Source organism: Xenopus laevis, chromosome 1S, assembly GCF_017654675.1.
Source record: "Xenopus laevis strain J_2021 chromosome 1S, Xenopus_laevis_v10.1, whole genome shotgun sequence".
Classification (NCBI taxonomy): Eukaryota; Metazoa; Chordata; class Amphibia; order Anura; family Pipidae; genus Xenopus; species Xenopus laevis.
The window spans coordinates 167,682,754-167,700,057 of record NC_054372.1 but is presented as its reverse complement, the minus strand read 5'-3'; positions in this window follow the sequence as shown (position 1 = coordinate 167,700,057).

Sequence of the window (17,304 nt, the reverse complement as noted above, 5' to 3'; positions counted from 1 at the left end):
CTGCGACACTGACCCACCCCCATTACATCATGTCCCGCCCCTTTTGACATCATAATCCACCCCTTATTGTTCCCGCCCCCCAACAGCCGGTAAAAGATTTAGTAATTTGTAAGTGAAGAAGATTGAGGAAGATCTAGCTGCTTTATAGCATTTCGCCTGGTCTGAGGTGGCAAAGGCAACTCTGGCGAAAGAGGTAACGTTCGGTAAAATCCACATTTTAGTGAATATGCCACAGTGAAAAGTCGATAGAGTGTGAATGGCCGCTAGTGACGGTCTGTTTCGCTAGCGAATTGGAGCTTGCATTGGCAAAGCTCCAATTCGCTAGTGGCAACTTTGTGCGACTATTGAAAACGCATCGCCGCGTGTGCATTAGCGCAGGCGATTTTGCGCTGTAGCCTATGGGAAAAAGACGCTGAGGTAGTTCGGGGAGATAGTCGCGCAAAAGATGTGGCGATAAGTCGCCAGGCGACAAAATCTCCCCGAATCTCCTTGTCTGGCCTTACCCTTAGTTGATACATTTCTTATCTTTGTCCCTGCTGAGCAGAATCTCTGGGTTTAGAATTGATACAATAGTTGCTAATACTCCAGAGATGCTGCTGAGAAATGTATCAACTCAATGTTGCAAAATAGTAACAGTTCAGAGTCTGCACCTGAATTACTGAGCTGCCAGACTCAGACACCAGAAACAGGAACACTAATCTTTCGATTTAGATTTTGGAAAAAATGGTAAAAAATAAATAATGGAAAGTATTTGAAAAAACTCTTCATTTCTGGGGAATAATCTGAAAACAATTGAACTGAAAAAAGTGTTTGGAAGGTGAACAATCGCTTTAAATGACATAACACATTTTGATTTATAACTTTTGACATGTATCATGTTTCACAGTTTAACATAAATATATATACAGTATATATACACATATACATACATTCCAGAATTAGATCCATTATCCAGAAACCTGTTACCCAGAAAGCTACAAATTACGGAAAGGCCATCTCCCATTCACACCATTATAGCCAAATAATCCAAATTGATATCAAAGTGTTTCCTTTTTCTCTGCTATAATAAAACAGCACCTTGTACTTGATCCAAACTAAGATACAATTAATCCTTATCGGAAGCAAAACTGGCTTATTGGGTTTATTAAATGTTTACATGACTTTCTAGTAGACTTAAGGTATAAAGATCAAAATTACAGAAAGATCTGTTATCTGGAAAACCCTAGGTCCCAAGCATTCTGGATAACAGGTTCCATACATGTATATATACAGTATGATATATGGACCATGGAGTTGTGCCAGAAAAGAGATGTTATCAGTTCATCACCAGTTGAAAAAGTGAGCTTGATTAGCTTGGTGGACAAGGTCTGCAGCACTGATAAGGCAAAGGGTAGCTTTTATTGTTTTTTTTATTTACTTTCTAAACTTTATGTATCTCTTGGACAGGGTTAAAAAGTAAGGTAAGAAACAACATCCCATTAATCCACCCATCTTTCACAGATTACTAAATGCCTCCATTTATCCCCATGTACAGTACGTACCTTCTTTCCCGAACACCTTGAATGTATTGTCTCAGTTAGTCATGTAAGGCAACCATTCAGCTAAATAATTCTTTAGAATTGTTCTTTCTAAATATAATACTAATCTTTCCGCATTGACTAAGTACTTTCTGACAGACTGAAAGGGTTCTTTACCTAGTCAACATAAGGTTGGTATTGACATGGAACAGAAATAGGAAGGAGGTACTGCTATTATCATTGTTATTATTTAGGGTCAATGTATTTCACAGCTCTCTACAAGAGAACAAATACCAGGGAATCATGTTACAACTACGTTCGGCGTGCGTCAGTTCCATTGCTGTGATGTATGCAGCTCTAGAAATCTTGGGGAATTATATCTCGCAGCCATGGACTTTGAAGCGTGCAGATAAATCATGCAGTCCAAAATGTATTATATTAGGCTGAAAGCTCATTGTGAACATGTAAAATGTATGTAGTGGGGCAGCTTTGGGAATTGCAGAAAGCAAGAACCTCCGGCGGCACAACAGCCTGTCATTTAGGACCTGCAAGCATTTGGGACTTGAGTGTCCCAGCATCATGCTCCTTCATTGTTCCTTCAATGCTTCAAAATATTGTGTTATTGGTACATTGCTGCAAATGAAAGCTCACACGTTGTAATAAAGACGAGAGTGTCTTAGAGCGTGAATGCTTGCATAGATACTCACACAGACTAATAGGATAAAGTATAAATAGGTTAGCACTCAGGTACTTAATCATCAAGAACACTATCCAACACATTCTCAAGAAATACAATTAAAATATATAATGAAATTGAGGGCAGAAGACACCCTGCGAAAACTCTTTAATCCAGACCTTCAATAAACTGTTTTCTTATTTTTATACTGTAACTTTAAACAGAAATCCCTGTGTTTTATTTACAACACAGTTTTTAAGACAGAAGTAACTTGCTGCCCCTAAGGTAGAATGTAAAGTCGGATTAGATAAGTTGGACGGAGTCTTTAGTTCATGTGTTTACACCCAATATATTTCAATGTGGAAAAAAAGTTATACTGACACCATCCGTTTTTATTTTGTCGGATGAAGACGCAGCATGCGGCGTTCACATGTTGGATGGAAAGTTTTACATGTAGCTTACGCATCCAATTTTTGTATCAATCCCATTGTATTTTAACCCACACAACAAGATCCAACTTGTAGGATGCGTTTTGTTGATCTGACACCATCCTACAAAATCACTTGTGTAGTTCAGGCCTACGAAGAATTCTGCATTAGGTTGAGACACAGCAGAGTTCTAACCCTTTGGGTGTCCTACTTACAGCCTTTGATTGCTCTACTAACTATCATGCCTTACAGATTTTTTCTTCCGCTATCTTCTCCGACTGAGGTCTATCTCCACGTCAGATTCTCCAACACCAACCACCTCCACCAGCAAGCAGGGACCGAATAGATGGTGGCACATGGTGACTCCCCCATTAAAGGCTAAGGACACCTGACACTCCTGGCCAGGGAACACTAATCTGAAAAGGAAAACCTTTAGGGGCATATTTACTAAAGGGCGAAGTGACTAACACTGGCGAAAATTTGCCTGCGTGACGTCATTTCGGTACTTTGCCGATTTACTAATGATCTCTGGCTTAACTTCCCTAGCGAAGGAGATAGACTCTAGCGGTACTTCGCTCCCTAACTGTAACAAAATCCACTCACCCTGGTGGTCGAGTGGGGGGAGGGCAGAGAAGCCCGCCCCGCCGAACTTCTCCACAGCAGGCGCCGGTCTCCTAGGGTGTGCACACGTGCCTCTTCCTGGTTTTAAGGCGCAGGCGCGCTGGCGTGATGACGTCAGCGCGCATTGGTGCCAAAATTCAAATGTGCTTAAAGGGACATTTTTCATTTTCACACGGCCCGTTATTTGTTTCTGGTGCTGTTAGCTGTTGCTATTCTGTTTGAACCTGATCCTGATTACCTGTTTTGACCCCTGCCTGGATTTATGACGATTCTACATTCTGTATCCTGACCCCTTGCCTGATTACTGACTTCAATTCTGCTTAACCCTTCTGATTGACTTCCTGGTTTGACCCTTACCTGCCTGACTAGGTTTATTCTCTGCCTGCCCCAACCCGGCCTGATCTGACTACTCTTTTGCCTAACGTCTTTTACTGCGACCTATGGCCTAAAAGACTCTCTCTAGCAGTCGTGCCCCTCTGCCTATCCAGAACCCCTAGCCTTGCACCTCTCTTAAGTCCTGGTGGCATCCAAGTAACTGAGGGCTCATCCCGAGGCCAAATGCGGTCACACTACAGGTGAAGCACGAGCCGAGACCAGGGTGCTTGGCATTTGTTCTGGTGTTGGGTGCCGACCGTCACACTAACGCCAGGCAAATTTGCGCTCTGGCAAATGGACGTAACTAAGCAAATTCACTAAGATGCGGATTTTACTGAGTGTTACCTCGCCACCTCAGACCAGACGAAGTGCAATAGAGTAGAATAGGAGTTCCTCAAAAAATAGTTGAAATTTTTTCTTAGTCCCAAAAAATGCTAGCGTCTTTTCCTTTTTTCAGGCTGCAAAAGAGCATACATTTTTTTCGGGGTAACCGGCTTCACCCCTACATTTCCTAACATATGGCACATAAACTATACACTGGGCTCATGTGTAGGGCAATATAACAACTTTATTTTCTTTTATTAAGGTTTCCCGGGCTTGTGTAGTGTAATGTATTTGCTGTAACATATACGTCCACTGAACTTTAACTTCCCACCGTATGCAAATAAGGCAACGCTACCTCAACTTTGCTTTGCTTGGCGCAGTAACGCTAGTGCAACTTCGCCAGCATTCGTGCCCTGGACGCACTTTGGATTTTAGTGAATTAGCGTTGTCCTGGTGAATCTACGCCTGGCAAAGTGTTGCGCTGTGAGCGAAGCCGTCGCTGGCAAATTTTTGGAGGTTAGTAAATTTGCCCCTTAGACTCCCACAAAGCACTGCTGGGCTCATTTGCTAGTAGCAGGTGTAAGAACTATGTCCAGTAATTTGTACAAAATTTTTCTCTAGTGCAGAAGTGCTGCCGAACCTTCACAGCCAGAAAGGAACTCTGTATTACTGTCTGTAGCAAGCAAGTAAAAATAAAAACACTCAGCTCATGCTCTGTTATAAAAAGATATAAAATAATAGTCATAATGCATAACAAGATTCTAATTTTCTTGTTTATAGGTGTTTTTCGAAAGCAGTACTGTTAAATATTTGTTGTGTCAAATTTTCTTTCTGAGTCTGGCACTGCCAGGCTCTTTAATGTATGGAGCATGCCTATATGAAGGTTACATGTATAATATACTGAACACAAATCTGTCAAAATATTCAGAGGAAATTGCTTCTGTGTTTTGGACATTCATACATTATGCCCTTGAATGCCGCACTCATTGAACAGCTAGGGAGTTATCTCTGCAAGATAGTCTGCTTTACTCTTGCCATGCTTAAATATGCAATATATCATCAGACTAAAAGTATTTAACAGGGTTGAAATATGACTGTATCTCATGTCTCTTATAACACAGTTTTCGTGCATTTTATCCCTACACAAAGACATTTTTATAAAAGCAATCTAAATAAACAGTGCAACTTTAAGGGGCAGATTTATCAAGGGTCGAATTTCGAATAAAAAAAAACTTCGGAATTCAAATAAAAAAAGACCAACCGAAATATATTTAAAAAGGTTTTTTTGGGTGAATAGGCCATTTTCGCTCGAATTCGAATTGTACGAATCGAAGTAACAATGCAATGGATCAAATTCGATTTAAAATTTTCCAAATAAAATTCCCCCAATTGACTCCAAATAGGTTCTAGGAGGTCCCCCATAGTCTAAAACAGCAATTCAGCAGGTTTCAGATGGCAATTGGTGAATGGTCGAAGTCGAAATTTTAAAGAGACAAATGTTTTCAAATTTTAATCAAATTTGGACTATTCCTTAGTCGGAGTACACAAAAAATAGCTTATTATTATCATTATTTATTTTAATACATAAGTTACAACGGGTCATGTCAATTGAGTATCACCACAAAATTCTGCTTATACAGTATATAACAAATGATATCTTTGAGCACCATTTACAAGGCTTTATTTTACATAAAATTCATGACTGTATTATATCTATAGTATATAGAAAGACTGTAGCTCAAGTCTAGGAAATACATGCAGCAACTCAGTGCAAGGAATACTTGGCTCGGTGCTTACAAGGAATAAGGAATAGATGGGGGTAAGAAGAGGTGCTCAGATGAGTTGGTTTATGTTCTGAAAATAGAATAATGTTTCAGTATTCCCATTATCAGAGCTGCATGACCACGTAGCAGCCAGCAATCCCCTAAGGAACAGGGCTATCACTGTGCACCACATTTTAAAATGTATAGATAAACATATTTATGCAGGCAGCATTGGAAAGGTGACATATATGTTTTCAGAATGTGCAAGGTGTTGTGGTTCAGACCTGGCTAGAAGAGCTCAGATGTGCTAATTGAAAGACCCAAATGTTTTTACAATTGAGAAAAGAAGAAACGCCAGTTCATAAATATGAATAAACAGAGATTAAGAGCCATAGAAGGAAGGAGGTCCTCACTCTATTTTACCAAATCCAACGCATCATATTTTGGGTGGCCACCTTTTTGATTTTGTAAAACCAGACGGTGATGTGAGGGTAGATGAGATTGTGATCAGGTAGGGGTTGAGTTTTAGTGTATCTACAGTATATGATGACTGGATGTCCCAGCAAAGAGATTTGTCCATGTTTCAGAGCTGTGAACCCCAAATAGGTAGCTTTGAACTCAGTGGCCCAAAGGGAAAACCAAGGTGTCCAGTTCAAAACCAGACAGGTGGCATAATCCCTCCTTTTTATAGATAGTAAGTACTGAACAAACAGAGCCCTCTTGTATGTTTGAGGTATACACCCCCCTTTTATGCAGGATACCGCTGTAGTATATATTGGTGCTTCACAAATATGTTAAAAGATTATAATAATAATAATGATGTTTTTTATGAATAGTCAACTGATTATACAAATTTAGTTTTACGCCGTTTTTCGTATTTAAATAAAACATATAATGGATCAAATATTCACTCTATGAATCTATGAAATCAAATATGTTTCATTTTTAATTTAATAAATTTTTGTTTTAATAAAAAGTCACACAGTTTCAGCAATCCTAGTTATTGTTACTAGACTTGGTGCAAACTTTCTGCCCTTTCTTTTTTTAAGTGTTTGATATGTTATCCATTAAATAAAATATGAGTATGGAATCTAGTGGAACCTGACTATACATAAACTGATAAAAGCCAATTATTGACTTGTGTATGAGACACTCAATAGGTACTGGCCAGCCAAACACATTTTTAACTTAGTATTTCACATTCCAAATTAACTCCTAGGGGCACATTTACTATTGGTCGAAGTAAAATCCTTCGACATCGAAGTCGAAGGATTTACCGTATTTAGTACGATCAAACGATTGAAGGAAAAATCGTTCGATCGAATGATTAAATCCTTCGAATCGAACGATTCAAAGGATTTTATTCCATCGATCGAACGATTTTCCTTCGATCCCAAATAGGAAAGCCTATGGGGACCTTCCCCATAGGCTAACATTGGTGCTCGGTAGGTTTTAGGTGGCGAAGTAGGTGGTCAAAGTTTTTTTCAAAGAGACAGTACTTCGACTATCGAATAGTCGAATAGTCAAACGATTTTTAGTTTGAATCGTTTAATTCGAAGTCGAAGTCCTAGTCGAAGGTCGAAGTAGCCAATTCGATGGTCGAAGTAGCCAATTAAATACTTTTTCACAATTTTTTTCGGATATTTTATCAGATTTTCACTAATTTTTCTGATTTTTAATTAGATTATCATGATTTTCACAAATTTTTCGGATTTTTCACCTGAAAACTATTATATGCAGGTCAGAGATGCCGGATTTTCAGATTCTGATTTTTCCATCCTCGGGTTTTAATAAATTCCGATTTTATATAAAAAAAAAATTCAGAGTTTAATAAATAACCCCCTAAATATAGATATTTTTTTTTTCAATTCAAATTATGTATTTGTTCCTTTTTACTTGAATAAAAAAAAGAATTATATTCCTAAACCAATTCCTGTAAAATCATGTAACTGGGTTAAATCAAAAAAAATTTATGTTCTGTATGTGTGTAAAAAAAAATCCCAGTCATCCAATTTAAATTTATATTCTGGTTAGTGATGGGCGAATGGACGCCGGCATACGTTTTTTGGACGCCGACGAATTTTCGCCCCAAAAAACAGACGCCGGCATCTCGCAAATTTTTCACAGTTTTCCGAATTTTTCGGCGAATCGAAACAGTGCAAATTCACCCATCACTAATTCTGGTCATAGTTCCTGTAAGTCATCCAATTCACAGAAGATACCAGCAACAGACCCAGTTGGGCATTTCAGCCTGTGGGGACTGGGGACATGTTGAAGAAAGCTTAGACAGCAATTTCTGCAGTGGTATATATTTTATCATGCAGAATCACAAGGTATTATATGTCACAAACATAGATACTTGGCTATTTTTTTAGGCTGGGCCTTATTGTCTGTCTTTTCCACAATTTTAATTCAATTTGAAATTATACCTATGTAAGTTTTAAGCAGATAATCTGATTGCTGCAATCGCTAACATAGAAGCGCCAGTTAATTATTTAATATTATTCCATAAATGTGACATCCAGCTACGTCTTGAGACAAATATGCTTAATAAAATGTAAGAGTGCATACTAACTCCCTCATGGACAAACTAAGAAATCCTGATTATTGTGGCACATAGTGTATTTACATACCTGTTATTACCTTCTGTTAATCACATCTTGACTGATATTAATTAGACACAGCTAAAACTGCCTGTACATACAGATACAGCCAGACCAATACAAATAACCACATTCTCACAAAAGGCCCAACAGATCTGGTTTACAAGAGAAAATGGAAAAGGTATCCCTGGGAATAGAACTCTAACTGTGATTGACAGCTCAACTCCAATGCTATATAGGCTTTGTGTTTTATCTTCTCTTCACTTTTTCCTATTTTTCCACTAACAGATGGCTGCAGCACATACACAGCAAATGGAAAAAAAAATGTTTGGTATTGTTATGGAATATAATATAAGGCTTACATTTAGGCATAAGGGAATTTAGATTTTTTGGCAGGAAGATGGTATCACTGCAAAATAAAATTACTCTCAACAGCTTGGCAAAAATATTACACACTGACTGTACATATTAGTGATACTAATAATAATACGAGCTACTGTATTGTAACCTTATATAATGACCATTAATACTGTTACACACGGGTGATATCACACATGTAACATGAGGAAAATTTTGAATTATTAAAGGGCAAAAAAACTGAATTTTTTCCAGATTCATTATGCCCCAAAGCTGTAAAAAATCTGAAAATACTACAGTTAAAACCTGCTGAAGTCATGTAATAGTCAATGGCAGATGTTCATTTTACAATTGGAAGAAGTTGTTTTACCTTCATGATCTTCAAGGTTTATTATGCACCAAAGCTCAGTTTCCCCTGACACCGGTACTTTGCATTTTAGGGAGAGAGACAGTGGGCCATCATAACCACAGACAAGTCTCAGCTGACCCCTCCACGATCCACCTTACGCGTTTCATAGGTGATTAAGTACCGGTGGGTACGAAATGCGTAAGGTGGATTGTGGAGGGGTTTTTACATGTTTACATACTGACCCCTCCACGATTAAGTATGAGGTGATTAAGTATAAGTGGGTACGAAAAGCGTAAGGTGGATCGTGGAGGGGTCAGTATGTAAACAATTTTAATATTTGAATTGAATAAAACTGGATTTTTATGGATTTTATGCTACGGGATAGTATTTTTTGTAAAGTACTTATCAGTGTACAATCTACACACCACCATCCCTCCCCTCATTTAAACCAATAACTGGCTTGAGGGCAGAATAATTAGTTAAACCCTATTAGCCAATCATGTATCCACTATTTTGGTACCGGCACTAAGTTTGCCCAGAAGCAGTAACCCAAAGCAACTAATCAGCAAGCAGCATTTCCTGTTTAAAAACAAACATCTCATTGGCTGCTCTGTGTTACTGCTACTGGGCAAAATGCTTTTTATTACATATGGGTAAAGTCTGATATGTTAGCTGAAACAAACAAAAATAATCTAAGTACCAAATAAAGCTTGGTAAGTATGCAGTGCAGTTTTGGCCTTCAGTCCTTAAGAACGATATAAATGCAACTAAACTGGTTAGAGGGACGGAAGACTTAAATTATGAGGGTAGACTGTTAAAGTTGGGCTTTGTTTTCTCTGGAAAAAAGGTGCTTGAGAGGGGACATGATTACACTTTACAAGTACATTAGAGGACATTATAGACAAATAGCAGGGGACCTTTTTACCCATAAAGTGGATCACCGTACCAGAGGCCACCCCTTTAGACTAGAAGAAAAGAACTTTCATTTGAAGCAACGTAGGGGGTTCTTTACAGTCAGGACAGTGAGGTTGTGGAATGCACTGCCGGGTGATGTTGTGATGCTGATTCAGTTAATGACTATAAGAATGACTTGGATGATTTCTTGGACAGACATAATATCAAAGGCTATTGTGATACTAAACTCTAAAGTTAGTATAGGTATGGGTATATATAGCTCATGTGAGTGTATGGAGGGGTCTGTGTGTGTGTGTATGGATGCTGAGTTTCACGTATACTTAAATATGTAACTATGCAAATATGTAAACTTGTACTAAAGCTTCAATTGTACTATTCTGAGTTTCTGACCAATGCAGAACAAGGGCAATATAACTTACTGAATACAATCTTTTGGCTATTTCTGGCTTGGAATAAAAGGTATTTGTAGTGTCTGTACCCATATATGTGTCTGCTAGGCTGTTCTAAAGAAAGGTTGTGTCTCCAAAGACAAGATTTTGCATTCTATCATTCCAAAGTTAATGCTGCCTATTAAAATAAATGCGTGCAAGCAGTAAAGAATCTAAGTAGGGTGCCTAAAGATGGATTGTCAAATTAAACTTACAAGGATAGATTATCCATCCTAAATGTACAGTATTATCCTAGAATAAATAAGATTAATGGGAATAAATGACAGCAGCATCTCAGTTATTAAAAGGGAAGACATAGTAGCCCAATTACATTTATTTGACTTGGTGATCACAAGTAAGACGGGGGACAGCCTTTGAAATGTATAAAAGATGAATGTAGAAACACTAATTTCCACTGTGAATGGCCTCTCTCTCTCTAGAGCAGAATTAAAAGAGTAGAGCTAAAGGTTAGAAATATTTCCATATGTAACATGGATTTGGAATTATTTTCTTACTAAATTAAAGAAATGCTATGTTTTGTAAATAATGCAGATGAACAAGGAAATTGCATTTATACAATGTTGGTGATTGTTAACGAACCATTTAGAGCAGTGTTACAGATTTCCTAAATGCTACAATTTTCACAGCAAAACCAATCCTCTTGAAGATTAAAGTCATAACGAAATGCCAGTTACACACTCACAACTTGTCTCTTCAAATATCATTGTGGAACCACAGTAAAGCTGTGGGCTCTAAACGGTGGGGCTATTAGTTTGAACTCTAGATTGAAAAAAACGTATGTGATCTCCTAGATATTATGGGAATATTGCTGAATAGAACAAACAGCAATGTAAACTTGTTTCAGCGAAGGTGGGGGGGCTCTGATCTGAATGGTGGTATATTGGCCTGCACTTGGATTAAAAATAGGCCCTGCCATTTCAATTACACAGAGGCACAAACAGCCCCCACTAGCTCAATAAATAATGTCTGTCTATGGCATCTTACAGCAGCCCCTTTGGCATTTACCACAACCCACAGATTGGTAGTCCGGGCCTGTTGGGGTAAACCCACAAACCCCAAAATTCTGTGCTTTGTTTCTTTACTATCTACTTTTCACTTACGAAACTTATTTTACTTACTTAAACCGATTTCAATTTACAACAAAGTGTCAACTTAAACCGGCAACACAAGAGATGATAACAGCCGGCCCTCCAAAACACAATACAAAGGGCTTTCATACCTGTAATTCCCATGGAGTAATCTATTATATAAAATGCCCATGTGGCCTAGCATATATTGGCCATATATTGGATATGGTTGCTACAGACACAGGCACCAAGAGGGTTAAACAAGGAATTTAGTCTGGTATGTTATTTGTAGCTTTTCATCATGTTGCTAATTTTTTTCATGTTGCTAATTTGTTTCCTATTTTCTTACAGATTCTCCTAATTTGATATTTTTGGATAGAAAGTAATAAGCAAAGAAAAGGTACGACTAATTCCTTTCTAATATCAATCAGGGGCAGATTTACTAAGGGTCAAATTTCGAAGTTAAAAAAACTTCGAAATTCGACCCTAGAATCCAAATCTCTCGACTTCGAATATCGAAGTCGATGGATTTTTACCGTGTTCGATCGATCTAACGATCGAATAGAAATCGATTTGAACAATTTTTAGCGATCGATTGAAGGATTTTTATTCCACCAAAAAAAACGTAGAAAAGTGCTCTTGAAAGTTCCCCTTAGGCTAACGTTGCACTTCGGTAGCTTTAATTTGGCGACGTATGAAGTCAAAGTTTTTTTTAAAGAGACAGTGCTTCGGTTTTTGAATGGTCTATTAGTCGAACGACTTCGAATCGTTGTAATATAGCCTATTTGATGGTCGAAGTACCCAAAAATTTGCTTCGAAATTCAAACTTTTTGAAATTCGAACCATCACTCGAGCTTAGTAAATCTGCCCCTAAGTGTTGGTTATTAACTTACTAACCCTTTCATCAGGCCCTTTATATTGGAAATTGATCTTGTTCAACTATAAATCTCTTTAGGATTCATGAAAGATTGTTAATTGTTTATGTTCATTCCTAACAGCATAAGGAATTTTGTTCACCTGGTCAAATGTATATGAACTGTACTTGAAAATTTTTTTGAACTACTGACTACTTTGTGTACTCTAGACTTGTTCATATATATTTTTGTATTTTTGAATGTCTTGGACTTTTTCCTTGGGAGCAGTATGAACCAGCTGTCTGTGGTTAAATTTGTATTATACGCTTTGCTATTGAATTGTTAGCTAATTGATGGGGTTGAGATTGGATCGTTGCATATTTAAGGGTTGAGGTGGATTTCACAGATCACCTGACAAAGGGGGTACGCCCCTGAAAGTTGTAAACTTTTGGCTTGACATTAAACATGGGTTTAACCATTAAACAGAAAACGTGTACTGGAGTATTTCATTTGAACTGATTGGTGGAGGAGCCGTTCTTCTATCCCCCAAGCACCATACAGGAAATTAAGAGACCAGGTGTGCACCTGCACTCCTTTTTAGTGTATGGATGGGTTGGTGTTGTGTGTGTGTATATGTGCACTGGGTTTCATTTGGAGGGGTTGAACTTGATTGAATTTGGTCTTTTTTCAACCCAACTTAACTATATATTTAACTTTATGTAACTATGTAAATTAGTAGAACAAACAGGGGGGTAATTGCAATAATATCCATAAATAAGTATAGAATACACCAATAAATACAAATAAATAAATACAAATAATTAAGATCTTAACTTAGTGTCAAGGAGAAAAGAGGATGGATGTCCATGTCCCTCAGAGCTTACAATCTAAATGGGAGATAACTTACAAACACAAAAATGATGATATTAAGTTCTCTAGGTTACAGTGGGTGACACTGCCATATAAGTGCCAGTTCCCAGATCAGCGGTTATGCAAGTGCTCCAAAAGGTAGTCTTTGAGTTTAGTTCTGAAGAGACTGAGTGAGGATTCCTTCCAGAGGAATTCTGAAGTAGCATGCCAAAGGTAAGGAGCATCAAGACAGAAACGTTTCGGCAGAAAACAGCATTAGTAGTTGTGGATGCAAACAATTGGCTACTCTGAGAGGAGCAGAGGATTCGGCCATGATAAAAACATAAACAGGGGCATGATCTGTACCCTTTTGGATGAGAGGAGGAGAATTCTGGAAGCAGTGTTTAATACAGATTGTAGTGGGGTGAGATGGGAGTTAGGGAGACCAGTTAGTAGAAGGTTACAGTGGTCTAGTCGGGATTGGATGAGAGCATGCATGTTTCCTTTACTGCTTTTTAGTAAGTTATACAATTAGTTTTGCAAAAAGGCTTTCCATACATTTTTAGACAGATCATGGAGACCTATCCTAAACAGCAAAAGGTTCAATTTTTGGGTCCCTACCCTTAGGGTAATTATCCATTGTTTACATCATTTTAGTGGGATTATGACATTCCCTCTAACTTCAGCTAATTAACATGCTTCTATTCAGATGTCACTACTGCTCTTGCTCAGGTACAGAATAATTATTTTCTGATGCATCAAACTAAACTTCTGCTGAACATTGTGCCGTCTAGTATTTTACCATTGACATTATAATATATCCATAGTAACCAATCACAAATTAGCTCTTTACATAGAATGCAAGCTCTTTGGGGCAGGGACCTCTTTAACTCTTGTATTGTGGATTGCCTGCTTTATATGTTAATGTTCAACGTTTATTACCATCCACAATGCAGAATAAGGATCCTTTATGACTGCAGTGATGCAGCTAATATGTGCATGTGTGTCTGTGTGTAAGCTTTTCAGACAAGGGTCACAATACAATTTCCCTTTTCCTGTCAAATTCTTTACTGTGTATATGGGTATATATATATATATGGAGACACTGTGATATTATAATAAACTACTGAATTCTTTGGAAAACGGAGTGCTGGTCCTTTCTACAATTTTATATATATATATCTATATATATATCTATATCTATATATATATATATATATATATATATATATATATATATATATATATATATATATATATATATATATATATATACTCCCCCCTTTCACACAAGGTCACAAAAGTCCTTTATCAGTGTAAATCAGAAACCACCATCTATGAAAGGCAGTTTATCATTCATAGGATAGATATTACTAGTAAGTTAAGAATTTATAAAGGGTATTAAGGCTCTGCACCTGAGCATGGCTCTTTGGACTAAACAGGAATGCTTTGTCTCCCAATAGGTTGCTAAAAATATCCATAGCATAGGCTTTTTTCCTTCCTTCCAGCCCTCCGATATTAATATTGTATATAAAACACTTGAAATACTTAGTATGCAGCCCTTCCCAGACACCGAGTGTCATCGTTTGTCATTAATTGCATCCCTCCCCCCATTTCTAGAGATTTGCAATATTTTTTTCTAATTATACGGAGAAACAGTAGAGCATCCCCACTGCAGGTTACGATTACCACGGATTAACGATGAATGCATTTAGCATACAGTCAAATCTATTTTGTTTGGGCACTAAATATTCCTCTGTTTCTTTATCCTGTTTCTTCCTATGGGGAAATGGGAAGGTATCATTTTATCGCTAAGACATATGGCTTAATTGTTGCCTTTGAGATTCAGTAATGCAGTGCTCATTACATTAAGCATAACTTGGTAGCTTTTATAAGTCTAATCTGCAGGCATCGTGCATGTAAATGAGCTATTTTCTATGCATGGCTGGAAAAGGTGCTAATTAAATAGTTGGTATTCATGGTTTTGCCCATTCATTGTTCAATGACACACAAACCCAGTGATGTGTTCAAGCGGACATTTTACGTTGAATGTTTTTCTCCTATGGTCTTTGTCATGAAATGGTGGCACCACGAGGAGACCGAACACTGAAATATGTTTTAATACCATCTTAGGCGAGAATCCCCTGATTGCGTAATGAAATTTTTATTTCCTTCTTCTTTTCGAGATGTCCTGATTTATCGCCGTTGCATATTAAATGAACCATAATCCATTATCTGACTATATTTGCATATCATTATTAAATGCTGATGTGGTAAATGGAGTTTCTAGCACATTATACATACGCTACAGTCAGTATTCCCCTTCTGTAATAAATAACTCTATTTTATTATATTACAGATAAAGTCAGGCACATGAAATGCCAAAATATTATCTTTAACAGAAACAATTCTTTATCATTTCTTTCTCGAGTCGCCCCCCCACCCTCAAGTGCACTATAACTGTGTATTTTTAGCTCTTTATATGCCAGATTCAAAGTGAAAAATATATATATTTAATGGACATTTAAGAAATCAGCTTCTTGTTTTTTTTAAATTAAAATGCAATTTTTCATATTTATTCGGCGCCTTTGCATTTATTGGATTTTTATAGGTGTTCTCTTATGATATATATATATTTACAACAACCGTGTTATATCTCTCTTGAATCGCATATTTCTATAATTGGGTTAGATGCTTCCTAAATAAATGACATATTACTGGAACCCGATGATGATCTATTGTAGGGGAAGGATGCAATTATTCAAAACTGGAGCTAATTGCTAGTATTACAAGTAATGGTGCTCCCGAAGGCACAAGCCGAAGCTGGCACGTGAACAAAGGAAAATACCCCAGTTTGAATTTTGTAGAAATTAAAACTAGAAACAGGCAATTTAAAAATACATGCATGATTTGCCTAACAGTTATTTTTTATAAACCTTAGTAAATAATGTAATAATGCATAATATATTATTTAGATTCTTTGGTTTAAAAAAAAAAAAAACAGTGTTTCAGCTACAATTGCAGTCATTTATTTATCAGTGAGTGATTTGCATAATGACACTTCTGAATCCAGTGAACTGGAGAGACAAGCCTCACACAAGTGTTTTAACATTGAGCAGACAGTATCATACCTTGTTCAATATAATAATTTATGTTAGATTACTCTAATGCTCAATTATTTGGATGCGCGAGTAGAATGTTTTTATTGCTCAAACCGAATTTTAAGGAAAGTGTTATATAGCCACAGAAAACGGCGGGCAAAAAAAGAGAAACGGTAATCTGTACTGTAGCAAAATGGAAAAATAAAATAAAATGGTATTTTAAATTGTGTGTGAATCAATGTTTTTGTAAAGGAATTTAGTTTGCATTTTGTTATCTTTAGTGAATGGATTGTTGACAGCAGAATTTAAGTTCTAGAACGGCTGACAATCAGCTCTGCAGATAACTCATCGTCTTAGCAAAAAGCGCGAAAAGGAATATTAAACATCTAGGGCAGATTTTAATGTGATTGGTGAAATTAGAAATAAAATGCTGAAATGAAAGAAAAAAGTTTAGCTATTTAATAATATTTTCATAGGGAAGATAAAAAGGTTTTTCTAGAATCTAGCTTGAATATTTTTTAATTATATCTTAACCCTGCTGTATGTCCTGAACGTGAAGGTAAATTGAGTATTGCTCAAACATGCTAATGTGATAAAATGAAGTGGAATTTTAGGGGGTTATTTACTAAACTCACGAAAAATTCGGAAAATACGGAAATCACAAATTTTTCGGAATTTATCAAACACTGAGGATGGAAAAGTCTGAATCTGAAAATCTGGCATCTCAGACCTGTCAAGGTTATATAAGTCAATGGGAGAAGTCTCAATGATTTTTTGATGTGCGCTGGGTTTCATGCAATACCCCGAAGTTTTCGGGTGAAAGTTCCGAAAAATTCGTGAAAATTGGATGAAAAATCTGAAAAAATCATGAAAATCGGAGGAAAAATTTGAAAAATCATGAAAATCTGATTTTTCTCTGCAGAGTAAGTTTTCGGGAAAATGTAATAATAAATAAGCGTAATAAAACACATATGTAAAAAAAATGATTAGGGTTATATCATGTAAAGCCAATTCATTTTTCACAAAAGATGCAAATGACGTCCCTTTTTGCCTTTC